The following is a 15,088-nucleotide window of genomic DNA, read 5'->3' as shown; positions in this document are numbered from 1 at the left end:
ACGGGCTACATTACTTCGAGTTCGAATCATTCACTCGACGACTAAGCCCACGGGCTACTTTTATTTCGAGTTCAAGCAAGCACTCACTTGACCATTATGCCCACGGGCTACATTGCTTCGAGTTCGAATCATTAACTCGACGACTAAGCCTACGGGCTACTTTTATTTCGAGTTCGAGCAAGCACTCACTCGACCATTACGCCCACAGGCTACATTATTTCGAGTTCGAATCATTCACTCGACGACTAAGCCTACGGACTACTTTTATTTTTAGTTAGAGGAAGCACTCACTCGACCATTACGCCTACGGGCTACATTACTTCGAGTTCAAATCATTCACTCGACGACTAAGCCTACGGGCTACTTTTATTTCGAGTTCGAGCAAGCACTCCATCGACCATTATGCCCACGGGCGACATTACTTCGAGTTCGAATCATTCACTCGACGACTAAGCCTACGGGCTACTTTTTTTTTAGTTAGAGCAAGCACTCACTCGACCATTATGCCCACGGGCTACATTACTTCGAGTTCAAATCATTCACTCGATGACTAAGCGTATGGGCTACTTTTATTTCGAGTTCGAGCAAGCACTCACTCGACCATTATGCCCACGGGTGACATTACTTCGAGTTCGAATCATTCACTCGATGACTATGCCTACTGGATACTTTTATTTCGAATTCGAGCAAGCACTCACTCGACCATTACGCCCACAGGCTACATTACTTCGAGTTCGAATGATTCACTCGACGACTAAGCCTATGGGCTACTTTTATTTCGAGTTAGAGCAAGCACTCACTCGACCATTACGCCCATGGGCTACATTACTTCGAGTTTGAATGACTGACTCGATGACTAATCCTACGGGCTACTTTTATTTCGAGTTGAAGCAAGCACTAACTCGACCATTACGCCCACGATCTATATTACTTCGAGTTCGAATCATTCACTCGACGACTAAGCCCACGGGCTACTTTTATTTCGAGTTCGAGCAAGCACTCACTTGACCATTACGCCCACGGGCAACATTACTTCGAGTTCGAATCATTCACTCGACGAGTAAGCCTACTGGCTACTTTTATTTCAAGTTCGAGCAAGCACTCACTCGACCATTATGCCCACGGGCTACATTACTTCGAGTTCGAATCATTCACTCGACGACTAAGCCTACGGGCTACTTTTATTTCGAGTTCGAGCAAGCACTCACTCGACCATTACGCCCACGGGCTATATTACTTCGAGTTCGAATCATTCACTCGACGACTAAGCCTACTGGCTACTTTTATTTCGAATTCGAGCAAGCACTCACTCGACCATTACGCCCACAGGCTACATTACTTCGAGTTTGAATCATTCACTCGACGACTAAGCCTATGGGCTACTTTTATTTCGAGTTAGAGCAAGCACTCACTCGGCCATTACGCCCGTGGGCTACATTACTTCGAGTTCGAATGACTTACTCGACGACTAATCCTACGGGCTACTTTTATTTTGAGTTCGAGCAAGCCCTCACTCGACCATTATGCCCACGGGCTACATTACTTCGAGTTCGAATCATTCACTTCACGACTAAGCCTACGGGCTACTTTTATTTCGAGTTCGAGCAAGCACTCACTCGACCATTACACCCACGGGCTACATTATTTCGAGTTCGAATCATTCACTCGACGACTAAGCCTACGGGCTACTTTTATTTTTAGTTAGAGCAAGCACTCACTCGACCATTACGCCCACGGGCTACATTACTTCGAGTTCGAATCATTCACTCGATGACTAAGCCTACGGGCTACTTTTATTTCGAGTTCGAGCAAGCACTCACTCGACCATTACGCCCACGGGCTACATTATTTTGAGTTCGAATCATTCACTCGACGACTAAGCCTACGGGCTACTTTTATTTTTAGTTAGAGCAAGCACTCGCTCGACCATTACGCCCACGGGCTACATTACTTCGAGTTCGAATCATTCACTCGACGACTAAGCCTATGGGCTACTTTTATTTCGAGTTAGAGCAAGCACTCACTCGACCATTACGCCCATGGGCTACATTACTTCGAGTTCGAATGACTTACTCGACGACTAATACTACGGGCTACTTTTATTTCGAGTTCGAGCAAGTACTCACTCGACCATTATGCCCACGGGCTACATTACTTCGAGTTCGAATCATTCACTCGACGACTAAGCCTACGGGCTACTTTTATTTCGAGTTCAAGAAAGCACTCACTCGACCATTACGCCCACGGGCTACATTACTTCGAGTTCGAATCATTCACTCGACGACTAAGCCTACGGGCTACTTTTATTTCGAGTTCGAGCAAGCACTCACTCGACCATTACGCCCACGGGCTACATTACTTCGAGTTCGAATCATTCACTCGACGACTAAGCCTACTGGCTACTTTTATTTCGAATTCGAGCAAGCACTCACTCGACCATTACGCCCACAGGCTACATTACTTCGAGTTCGAATCATTCACTCGACGACTAAGCCTATGGGCTACTTTTATTTCGAGTTAGAGCAAGCACTCACTCGACCATTACGCCCGTGGGCTACATTACTTCGAGTTCGAATGACTTACTCGACGACTAATCCTACGGGCTACTTTTATTTCGAGTTCGAGCAAGCACTCACTCGACCATTATGCCCACGGGCTACATTACTTCGAGTTCGAATCATTCACTTGACGACTAAGCCTACGGGCTACTTTTATTTCGAGTTCGAGCAAGCACTCACTCGACCATTACACCCACGGGCTACATTATTTCGAGTTCGAATCATTCACTCGACGACTAAGCCTACGGGCTACTTTTATTTTTAGTTAGAGCAAGCACTCACTCGACCATTACGCCCACGGGCTACATTACTTCGAGTTCGAATCATTCACTCGACGACTAAGCCTACGGGCTACTTTTATTTCGAGTTCGAGCAAGCACTCACTCGACCATTACGCCCACGGGCTACATTATTTTTAGTTCGAATCATTCACTCGACGACTAAGCCTACGGGCTACTTTTATTTTTAGTTAGAGCAAGCACTCGCTCGACCATTACGCCCACGGGCTACATTACTTCGAGTTCGAATCATTCACTCGACGACTAAGCCTATGGGCTACTTTTATTTCGAGTTAGAGCAAGCACTCACTCGACCATTATGCCCGTGGGCTACATTACTTCGAGTTCGAATGACTTACTCGACGACTAATACTACGGGCTACTTTTATTTCGAGTTCGAGCAAGCACTCACTCGACCATTATGCCCACGGGCTACATTACTTCGAGTTCAAATCATTCACTCGACGACTAAGCCTACGGGCTACTTTTATTTCGAGTTCAAGAAAGCACTCACTCGACCATTACGCCCACGGGCTACATTACTTCGAGTTCGAATCATTCACTCGACGACTAAGCCTACGGGCTACTTTTATTTCGAGTTCGAGCAAGTACTCACTCGACCATTACGCCCAAGGGCTACATTATTTCGAGTTCGAATGATTCACTCGACGACTAAGCCTTCGGGCTACTTTTATTTTTAGTTAGAGCAAGCACTCACTCGACCATTACGCCCACGGGCTACATTAATTCGAGTTCGAATGACTTACTCGACGACTAATCCTACGGGCTACTTTTATTTTGAGTTCGAGCAAGCCCTCACTCGACCATTATGCCCACAGGCTACATTACTTCGAGTTCGAATCATTCACTTCACGACTAAGCCTACGGGCTACTTTTATTTCGAGTTCGAGCAAGAACTCACTCGACCATTACACCCACGGGCTACATTATTTCGAGTTCGAATCATTCACTCGACGACTAAGCCTACGGGCTACTTTTATTTTTAGTTAGAGCAAGCACTCACTCGACAATTACGCCCACGGGCTACATTACTTCGAGTTCGAATCATTCACTCGACGACTAAGCCTACGGGCTACTTTTATTTCGAGTTCGAGCAAGCACTCACTCGACCATTACGCCCACGGGCTACATTATTTTGAGTTCGAATCATTCACTCGACGACTAAGCCTACGGGCTACTTTTATTTTTAGTTAGAGCAAGCACTCGCTCGACCATTACGCCCACGGGCTACATTACTTCGAGTTCGAATCATTCAATCGACGACTAAGCCTATGGGCTACTTTTATTTCGAGTTAGAGCAAGCACTCACTCGACCATTATGCCCGTGGGCTACATTACTTCGAGTTCGAATGACTTACTCGACGACTAATACTACGGGCTACTTTTATTTCGAGTTCGAGCAAGCACTCACTCGACCATTATGCCCACGGGCTACATTACTTCGAGTTCGAATCATTCACTCGACGACTAAGCCTACGGGCTACTTTTATTTCGAGTTCAAGAAAGCACTCACTCGACCATTACGCCCACGGGCTACATTACTTCGAGTTCGAATCATTCACTCGACGACTAAGTCTACGGGCTACTTTTATTTCGAGTTCGAGCAAGTACTCACTCGACCATTACGCCCAAGGGCTACATTATTTCGAGTTCGAATGATTCACTCGACGACTAAGCCTTCGGGCTACTTTTATTTTTAGTTAGAGCAAGCACTCACTCGACCATTACGCCCACGGGCTACATTAATTCGAGTTCGAATGACTTACTCGACGACTAATCCTACGGGCTACTTTAATTTTGAGTTCGAGCAAGCCCTCACTCGACCATTATGCCCACAGGCTACATTACTTCGAGTTCGAATCATTCACTTCACGACTAAGCCTACGGGCTACTTTTATTTCGAGTTCGAGCAAGCACTCACTCGACCATTACACCCACGGGCTACATTATTTCGAGTTCGAATCATTCACTCGACGACTAAGCCTACGGGCTACTTTTATTTTTAGTTAGAGCAAGCACTCACTCGACAATTACGCCCACGGGCTACATTACTTCGAGTTCGAATCATTCACTCGACGACTAAGCCTACGGGCTACTTTTATTTCGAGTTCGAGCAAGCACTCACTCGACCATTACGCCCACGGGCTACATTATTTTGAGTTCGAATCATTCACTCGACGACTAAGCCTACGGGCTACTTTTATTTTTAGTTAGAGCAAGCACTCGCTCGACCATTACGCCCACGGGCTACATTACTTCGAGTTCGAATCATTCACTCGACGACTAAGCCTATGGGCTACTTTTATTTCGAGTTAGAGCAAGCACTCACTCGACCATTACGCCCATGGGCTACATTACTTCGAGTTCGAATGACTTACTCGACGACTAATACTACGGGCTACTTTTATTTCGAGTTCGAGCAAGTACTCACTCGACCATTATGCCCACGGGCTACATTACTTCGAGTTCGAATCATTCACTCGACGACTAAGCCTACGGGCTACTTTTATTTCGAGTTCAAGAAAGCACTCACTCGACCATTACGCCCACGGGCTACATTACTTCGAGTTCGAATCATTCACTCGACGACTAAGCCTATGGGCTACTTTTATTTCGAGTTAGAGCAAGCACTCACTCGACCATTACGCCCATGGGCTACATTACTTCGAGTTCGAATGACTTACTCGATGACTAATACTACGGGCTACTTTTATTTCGAGTTCGAGCAAGTACTCACTCGACCATTATGCCCACGGGCTACATTACTTCGAGTTCGAATCATTCACTCGACGACTAAGCCTACGGGCTACTTTTATTTCGAGTTCAAGAAAGCACTCACTCGACCATTATGCCCACGGGCTACATTACTTCGAGTTCGAATCATTCACTCGACGACTAAGCCTACGGGCTACTTTTATTTCAAGTTCGAGCAAGCACTCACTCGACCATTACGCCCACGGGCTACATTACTTCGAGTTCGAATCATTCACTCGACGACTAAGCCTACTGGCTACTTTTATTTCGAGTTCGAGCAAGCACTCACTCGACCATTACGCCCACGGGCTACATTATTTTGAGTTCGAATCATTCACTCGACGACTAAGCCTACGGGCTACTTTTATTTTTAGTTAGAGCAAGCACTCGCTCGACCATTACGCCCACGGGCTACATTACTTCGAGTTCGAATCATTCACTCGACGACTAAGCCTATGGGCTACTTTTATTTCGAGTTAGAGCAAGCACTCACTCGACCATTATGCCCGTGGGCTACATTACTTCGAGTTCGAATGACTTACTCGACGACTAATCCTACGGGCTACTTTTATTTCGAGTTCGAGCAAGCACTCACTCGACCATTATGCCCACGGGCTACATTACTTCGAGTTCGAATCATTCACTTGACGACTAAGCCTACGGGCTACTTTTATTTCGAGTTCGAGCAAGCACTCACTCGACCATTACACCCACGGGCTACATTATTTCGAGTTCGAATCATTCACTCGACGACTAAGCCTACGGGCTACTTTTATTTTTAGTTAGAGCAAGCACTCACTCGACCATTACGCCCACGGGCTACATTACTTCGAGTTCGAATCATTCACTCGACGACTAAGCCTACGGGCTACTTTTATTTCGAGTTCGAGCAAGCACTCACTCGACCATTACGCCCACGGGCTACATTATTTTTAGTTCGAATCATTCACTCGACGACTAAGCCTACGGGCTACTTTTATTTTTAGTTAGAGCAAGCACTCGCTCGACCATTACGCCCACGGGCTACATTACTTCGAGTTCGAATCATTCACTCGACGACTAAGCCTATGGGCTACTTTTATTTCGAGTTAGAGCAAGCACTCACTCGACCATTATGCCCGTGGGCTACATTACTTCGAGTTCGAATGACTTACTCGACGACTAATACTACGGGCTACTTTTATTTCGAGTTCGAGCAAGCACTCACTCGACCATTATGCCCACGGGCTACATTACTTCGAGTTCGAATCATTCACTCGACGACTAAGCCTACGGGCTACTTTTATTTCGAGTTCAAGAAAGCACTCACTCGACCATTACGCCCACGGGCTACATTACTTCGAGTTCGAATCATTCACTCGACGACTAAGCCTACGGGCTACTTTTATTTCGAGTTCGAGCAAGTACTCACTCGACCATTACGCCCAAGGGCTACATTATTTCGAGTTCGAATGATTCACTCGACGACTAAGCCTTCGGGCTACTTTTATTTTTAGTTAGAGCAAGCACTCACTCGACCATTACGCCCACGGGCTACATTAATTCGAGTTCAAATGACTTACTCGACGACTAATCCTACGGGCTACTTTTATTTTGAGTTCGAGCAAGCCCTCACTCGACCATTATGCCCACAGGCTACATTACTTCGAGTTCGAATCATTCACTTCACGACTAAGCCTACGGGCTACTTTTATTTCGAGTTCGAGCAAGAACTCACTCGACCATTACACCCACGGGCTACATTATTTCGAGTTCGAATCATTCACTCGACGACTAAGCCTACGGGCTACTTTTATTTTTAGTTAGAGCAAGCACTCACTCGACAATTACGCCCACGGGCTACATTACTTCGAGTTCGAATCATTCACTCGACGACTAAGCCTACGGGCTACTTTTATTTCGAGTTCGAGCAAGCACTCACTCGACCATTACGCCCACGGGCTACATTATTTTGAGTTCGAATCATTCACTCGACGACTAAGCCTACGGGCTACTTTTATTTTTAGTTAGAGCAAGCACTCGCTCGACCATTACGCCCACGGGCTACATTACTTCGAGTTCGAATCATTCAATCGACGACTAAGCCTATGGGCTACTTTTATTTCGAGTTAGAGCAAGCACTCACTCGACCATTATGCCCGTGGGCTACATTACTTCGAGTTCGAATGACTTACTCGACGACTAATACTACGGGCTACTTTTATTTCGAGTTCGAGCAAGCACTCACTCGACCATTATGCCCACGGGCTACATTACTTCGAGTTCGAATCATTCACTCGACGACTAAGCCTACGGGCTACTTTTATTTCGAGTTCAAGAAAGCACTCACTCGACCATTACGCCCACGGGCTACATTACTTCGAGTTCGAATCATTCACTCGACGACTAAGCCTACGGGCTACTTTTATTTCGAGTTCGAGCAAGTACTCACTCGACCATTACGCCCAAGGGCTACATTATTTCGAGTTCGAATGATTCACTCGACGACTAAGCCTTCGGGCTACTTTTATTTTTAGTTAGAGCAAGCACTCACTCGACCATTACGCCCACGGGCTACATTAATTCGAGTTCGAATGACTTACTCGACGACTAATCCTACGGGCTACTTTAATTTTGAGTTCGAGCAAGCCCTCACTCGACCATTATGCCCACAGGCTACATTACTTCGAGTTCGAATCATTCACTTCACGACTAAGCCTACGGGCTACTTTTATTTCGAGTTCGAGCAAGCACTCACTCGACCATTACACCCACGGGCTACATTATTTCGAGTTCGAATCATTCACTCGACGACTAAGCCTACGGGCTACTTTTATTTTTAGTTAGAGCAAGCACTCACTCGACAATTACGCCCACGGGCTACATTACTTCGAGTTCGAATCATTCACTCGACGACTAAGCCTACGGGCTACTTTTATTTCGAGTTCGAGCAAGCACTCACTCGACCATTACGCCCACGGGCTACATTATTTTGAGTTCGAATCATTCACTCGACGACTAAGCCTACGGGCTACTTTTATTTTTAGTTAGAGCAAGCACTCGCTCGACCATTACGCCCACGGGCTACATTACTTCGAGTTCGAATCATTCACTCGACGACTAAGCCTATGGGCTACTTTTATTTCGAGTTAGAGCAAGCACTCACTCGACCATTACGCCCATGGGCTACATTACTTCGAGTTCGAATGACTTACTCGACGACTAATACTACGGGCTACTTTTATTTCGAGTTCGAGCAAGTACTCACTCGACCATTATGCCCACGGGCTACATTACTTCGAGTTCGAATCATTCACTCGACGACTAAGCCTACGGGCTACTTTTATTTCGAGTTCAAGAAAGCACTCACTCGACCATTACGCCCACGGGCTACATTACTTCGAGTTCGAATCATTCACTCGACGACTAAGCCTATGGGCTACTTTTATTTCGAGTTAGAGCAAGCACTCACTCGACCATTACGCCCATGGGCTACATTACTTCGAGTTCGAATGACTTACTCGATGACTAATACTACGGGCTACTTTTATTTCGAGTTCGAGCAAGTACTCACTCGACCATTATGCCCACGGGCTACATTACTTCGAGTTCGAATCATTCACTCGACGACTAAGCCTACGGGCTACTTTTATTTCGAGTTCAAGAAAGCACTCACTCGACCATTATGCCCACGGGCTACATTACTTCGAGTTCGAATCATTCACTCGACGACTAAGCCTACGGGCTACTTTTATTTCAAGTTCGAGCAAGCACTCACTCGACCATTACGCCCACGGGCTACATTACTTCGAGTTCGAATCATTCACTCGACGACTAAGCCTACTGGCTACTTTTATTTCGAATTCGAGCAAGCACTCACTCGACCATTACGCCCACAGGCTACATTACTTCGAGTTCGAATCATTCACTCGACGAATAAGCCTATGGGCTACTTTTATTTCGAGTTAGAGCAAGCACTCACTCGACCATTACGCCCGTGGGCTACATTACATCGAGTTCGAATGACTTACTCGACGACTAATCCTACGGGCTACTTTTATTTCGAGTTCGAGCAAGCACTCACTCGACCATTATGCCCACGGGCTACATTACTTCGAGTTCGAATCATTCACTTGACGACTAAGCCTACGGGCTACTTTTATTTCGAGTTCGAGCAAGCACTCACTCGACCATTACACCCACGGGCTACATTATTTCGAGTTCGAATCATTCACTCGACGACTAAGCCTACGGGCTACTTTTATTTCGAGTTCGAGCAAGCACTCACTCGACCATTACGCCCACGGGCTACATTATTTTTAGTTCGAATCATTCACTCGACGACTAAGCCTACGGGCTACTTTTATTTTTAGTTAGAGCAAGCACTCGCTCGACCATTACGCCCACGGGCTACATTACTTCGAGTTCGAATCATTCACTCGACGACTAAGCCTATGGGCTACTTTTATTTCGAGTTAGAGCAAGCACTCACTCGACCATTACGCCCGTGGGCTACATTACTTCGAGTTCGAATGACTTACTCGACGACTAATACTACGGGCTACTTTTATTTCGAGTTCGAGCAAGCACTCACTCGACCATTATGCCCACGGGCTACATTACTTCGAGTTCGAATCATTCACTCGACGACTAAGCCTACGGGCTACTTTTATTTCGAGTTCAAGAAAGCACTCACTCGACCATTACGCCCACGGGCTACATTACTTCGAGTTCGAATCATTCACTCGACGACTAAGCCTACGGGCTACTTTTATTTCGAGTTCGAGCAAGTACTCACTCGACCATTACGCCCAAGGGCTACATTATTTCGAGTTCGAATGATTCACTCGACGACTAAGCCTTCGGGCTACTTTTATTTTTAGTTAGAGCAAGCACTCACTCGACCATTACGCCCACGGGCTACATTAATTCGAGTTCGAATCATTCACTCGATGACTAAGCCTACGGGCTACTTTTATTTCGAGTTCGAGCAAGCACTCACTCGACCATTATGCCCGCGGGCTACATTATTTCGAGTTCGAATCATTCACTCGACGACTAAGCCTACGGGCTACATTTATTTTTAGTTAGAGCAAGCACTCACTCGACCATTACGCCCACGGGCTACATTACTTCGAGTTCGAATCATTCACTCGATTACTAAGCCTACGGGCTATTTTTATTTCGAGTTCGAGCAAGCACTCACTCGACCATTACGCCCACGGGCTACATTATTTCGAGTTCGAATCATTCACTCGACGACTAAGCCTACGGGCTACTTTTATTTCGAATTCGAGCAAGCACTCACTCGACCATTACGCCCACAGGCTACATTACTTCGAGTTTGAATCATTCACTCGACGACTAAGCCTATGGGCTACTTTTATTTCGAGTTAGAGCAAGCACTCACTCGACCATTACGCCCGTGGGCTACATTACTTCGAGTTCGAATGACTTACTCGACGACTAATCCTACGGGCTACTTTTATTTCGAGTTCGAGCAAGCCCTCACTCGACCATTATGCCCACGGGCTACATTACTTCGAGTTCGAATCATTCACTTCACGACTAAGCCTACGGGCTACTTTTATTTCGAGTTCGAGCAAGCACTCACTCGACCATTACACCCACGGGCTACATTATTTCGAGTTCGAATCATTCACTCGACGACTAAGCCTACGGGCTACTTTTATTTTTAGTTAGAGCAAGCACTCACTCGACCATTACGCCCACGGGCTACATTACTTCGAGTTCGAATCATTCACTCGACGACTAAGCCTACTGGATACTTTTATTTCGAATTCGAGCAAGCACTCACTCGACCATTACGCCCACAGGCTACATTACTTCGAGTTCGAATCATTCACTCGACGACTAAGCCTATGGGCTACTTTTATTTTTAGTTAGAACAAGCACTCTCTCGACCGTTATGCCCATGGGCTACATTACTTCGAGTTCGAATGACTTACTCGACGACTAATCCTACGGGCTACTATTATTTCGAGTTCGAGCAAGCACTCACTCGACCATTATGCCCACGGGCTACATTACTTCGAGTTCGAATCATTCACTCGACGACTAAGCCTACGGGCTACTTTTATTTCGAGTTCGAGCAAGCACACACTCGACCATTACGCCCACGGGCTACATTATTTCGAGTTCGAATCATTCACTTGACGACTAAGCCTACGGGCTACTTTTATTTCGAGTTCAAGAAAGCACTCACTCGACCATTACGCCCACGGGCTACATTACTTCGAGTTCGAATCATTCACTCGACGACTAAGCCTACGGGCTACTTTTATTTCGAGTTCGAGCAAGCACTCACTCGACCATTACGCCCACGGGCTACATTACTTCGAGTTCGAAATTCACTCGACGACTAAGCCTACTGGCTACTTTTATTTCGAATTCGAGCAAGCACTCACTCGACCATTACGCCCACAGGCTACATTACTTCGAGTTTGAATCATTCACTCGACGACTAAGCCTATGGGCTACTTTTATTTCGAGTTAGAGCAAGCACTCACTCGACCATTACGCCCGTGGGCTACATTACTTCGAGTTCGAATGACTTACTCGACGACTAATCCTACGGGCTACTTTTATTTCGAGTTCGAGCAAGCCCTCACTCGACCATTATGCCCACGGGCTACATTACTTCGAGTTCGAATCATTCACTTCACGACTAAGCCTACGGGCTACTTTTATTTCGAGTTCGAGCAAGCACTCACTCGACCATTACACCCACGGGCTACATTATTTCGAGTTCGAATCATTCACTCGACGACTAAGCCTACGGGCTACTTTTATTTTTAGTTAGAGCAAGCACTCACTCGACCATTACGCCCACGGGCTACATTACTTCGAGTTCGAATCATTCACTCGACGACTAAGCCTACTGGCTACTTTTATTTCGAATTCGAGCAAGCACTCACTCGACCATTACGCCCACAGGCTACATTACTTCGAGTTCGAATCATTCACTCGACGACTAAGCCTATGGGCTACTTTTATTTTTAGTTAGAACAAGCACTCTCTCGACCGTTACGCCCATGGGCTACATTACTTCGAGTTCGAATGACTTACTCGACGACTAATCCTACGGGCTACTATTATTTTGAGTTCGAGCAAGCACTCACTCGACCATTATGCCCACGGGCTACATTACTTCGAGTTCGAATCATTCACTCGACGACTAAGCCTACGGGCTACTTTTATTTCGAGTTCGAGCAAGCACACACTCGACCATTACGCCCACGGGCTACATTATTTCGAGTTCGAATCATTCACTTGACGACTAAGCCTACGGGCTACTTTTATTTCGAGTTCAAGAAAGCACTCACTCGACCATTAAGCCCACGGGCTACATTACTTCGAGTTCGAATCATTCACTCGACGACTAAGCCTACGGGCTACTTTTATTTCGAATTCGAGCAAGCACTCACTCGACCATTACGCCCACGGGCTACATTACTTCGAGTTCGAATCATTCACTGGACGACTAAGCCTACTGGCTACTTTTATTTCGAATTCGAGCAAGCACTCACTCGACCATTACGCCCACAGGCTACATTACTTCGAGTTCGAATCATTCACTCGACGACTAAGCCTATGGGCTACTTTTATTTTGAGTTAGAGCAAGCACTCACTCGACCATTACGCCCGTGGGCTACATTACATCGAGTTCGAATGACTTACTCGACGACTAATCCTACGGGCTACTTTTATTTCGAGTTCGAGCAAGCACTCACTCGACCATTATGCCCACGGGCTACATTACTTCGAGTTCGAATCATTCACTTGACGACTAAGCCTACGGGCTACTTTTATTTCGAGTTCGAGCAAGCACTCACTCGACCATTACACCCACGGGCTACATTATTTTGAGTTCGAATCATTCACTCGACGACTAAGCCTACGGGCTACTTTTATTTTTAGTTAGAGCAAGCACTCACTCGACCATTACGCCCACGGGCTACATTACTTCGAGTTCGAATCATTCACTCGACGACTAAGCCTACTGGCTACTTTTATTTCGAATTTGAGCAAGCACTCACTCGACCATTACGCCCACAGGCTACATTACTTCGAGTTCGAATCATTCACTCGACGACTAAGCTTATGGGCTACTTTTATTTTTAGTTAGAACAAGCACTCTCTCGACCGTTACGCCCATGGGCTACATTACTTCGAGTTCGAATGACTTACTCGACGACTAATCCTACGGGCTACTATTATTTCGAGTTCGAGCAAGCACTCACTCGACCATTATGCCCACGGGCTACATTACTTCGAGTTCGAATCATTCACTCGACGACTAAGCCTACGGGCTACTTTTATTTCGAGTTCGAGCAAGCACACACTCGACCATTACGCCCACGGGCTACATTATTTCGAGTTCGAATCATTCACTTGACGACTAAGCCTACGGGCTACTTTTATTTCGAGTTCAAGAAAGCACTCACTCGACCATTACGCCCACGGGCTACATTACTTCGAGTTCGAATCATTCACTCGACGACTAAGCCTACGGGCTACTTTTATTTCGAGTTCGAGCAAGCACTCACTCGACCATTACGCCCACGGGCTACATTACTTCGAGTTCGAATCATTCACTCGACGACTAAGCCTACTGGCTACTTTTATTTCGAATTCGAGCAAGCACTCACTCGACCATTACGCCCACAGGCTACATTACTTCGAGTTTGAATCATTCACTCGACGACTAAGCCTATGGGCTACTTTTATTTCGAGTTAGAGCAAGCACTCACTCGACCATTACGCCCGTGGGCTACATTACTTCGAGTTCGAATGACTTACTCGACGACTAATCCTACGGGCTACTTTTATTTCGAGTTCGAGCAAGCCCTCACTCGACCATTATGCCCACGGGCTACATTACTTCGAGTTCGAATCATTCACTTCACGACTAAGCCTACGGGCTACTTTTATTTCGAGTTCGAGCAAGCACTCACTCGACCATTACACCCACGGGCTACATTATTTCGAGTTCGAATCATTCACTCGACGACTAAGCCTACGGGCTACTTTTATTTTTAGTTAGAGCAAGCACTCACTCGACCATTACGCCCACGGGCTACATTACTTCGAGTTCGAATCATTCACTCGACGACTAAGCCTACTGGCTACTTTTATTTCGAATTCGAGCAAGCACTCACTCGACCATTACGCCCACAGGCTACATTACTTCGAGTTCGAATCATTCACTCGACGACTAAGCCTATGGGCTACTTTTATTTTTAGTTAGAACAAGCACTCTCTCGACCGTTACGCCCATGGGCTACATTACTTCGAGTTCGAATGACTTACTCGACGACTAATCCTACGGGCTACTATTATTTCGAGTTCGAGCAAGCACTCACTCGACCATTATGCCCACGGGCTACATTACTTCGAGTTCGAATCATTCACTCGACGACTAAGCCTACGGGCTACTTTTATTTCGAGTTCGAGCAAGCACACACTCGACCATTA

Source organism: Nicotiana tabacum, chromosome 19, assembly GCF_000715075.1.
Source record: "Nicotiana tabacum cultivar K326 chromosome 19, ASM71507v2, whole genome shotgun sequence".
In the NCBI taxonomy this organism is placed as follows: Eukaryota; Viridiplantae; Streptophyta; class Magnoliopsida; order Solanales; family Solanaceae; genus Nicotiana; species Nicotiana tabacum.
The sequence above is the reverse complement of the archived record's forward strand: the minus strand, read 5'-3'. Positions refer to the sequence as shown.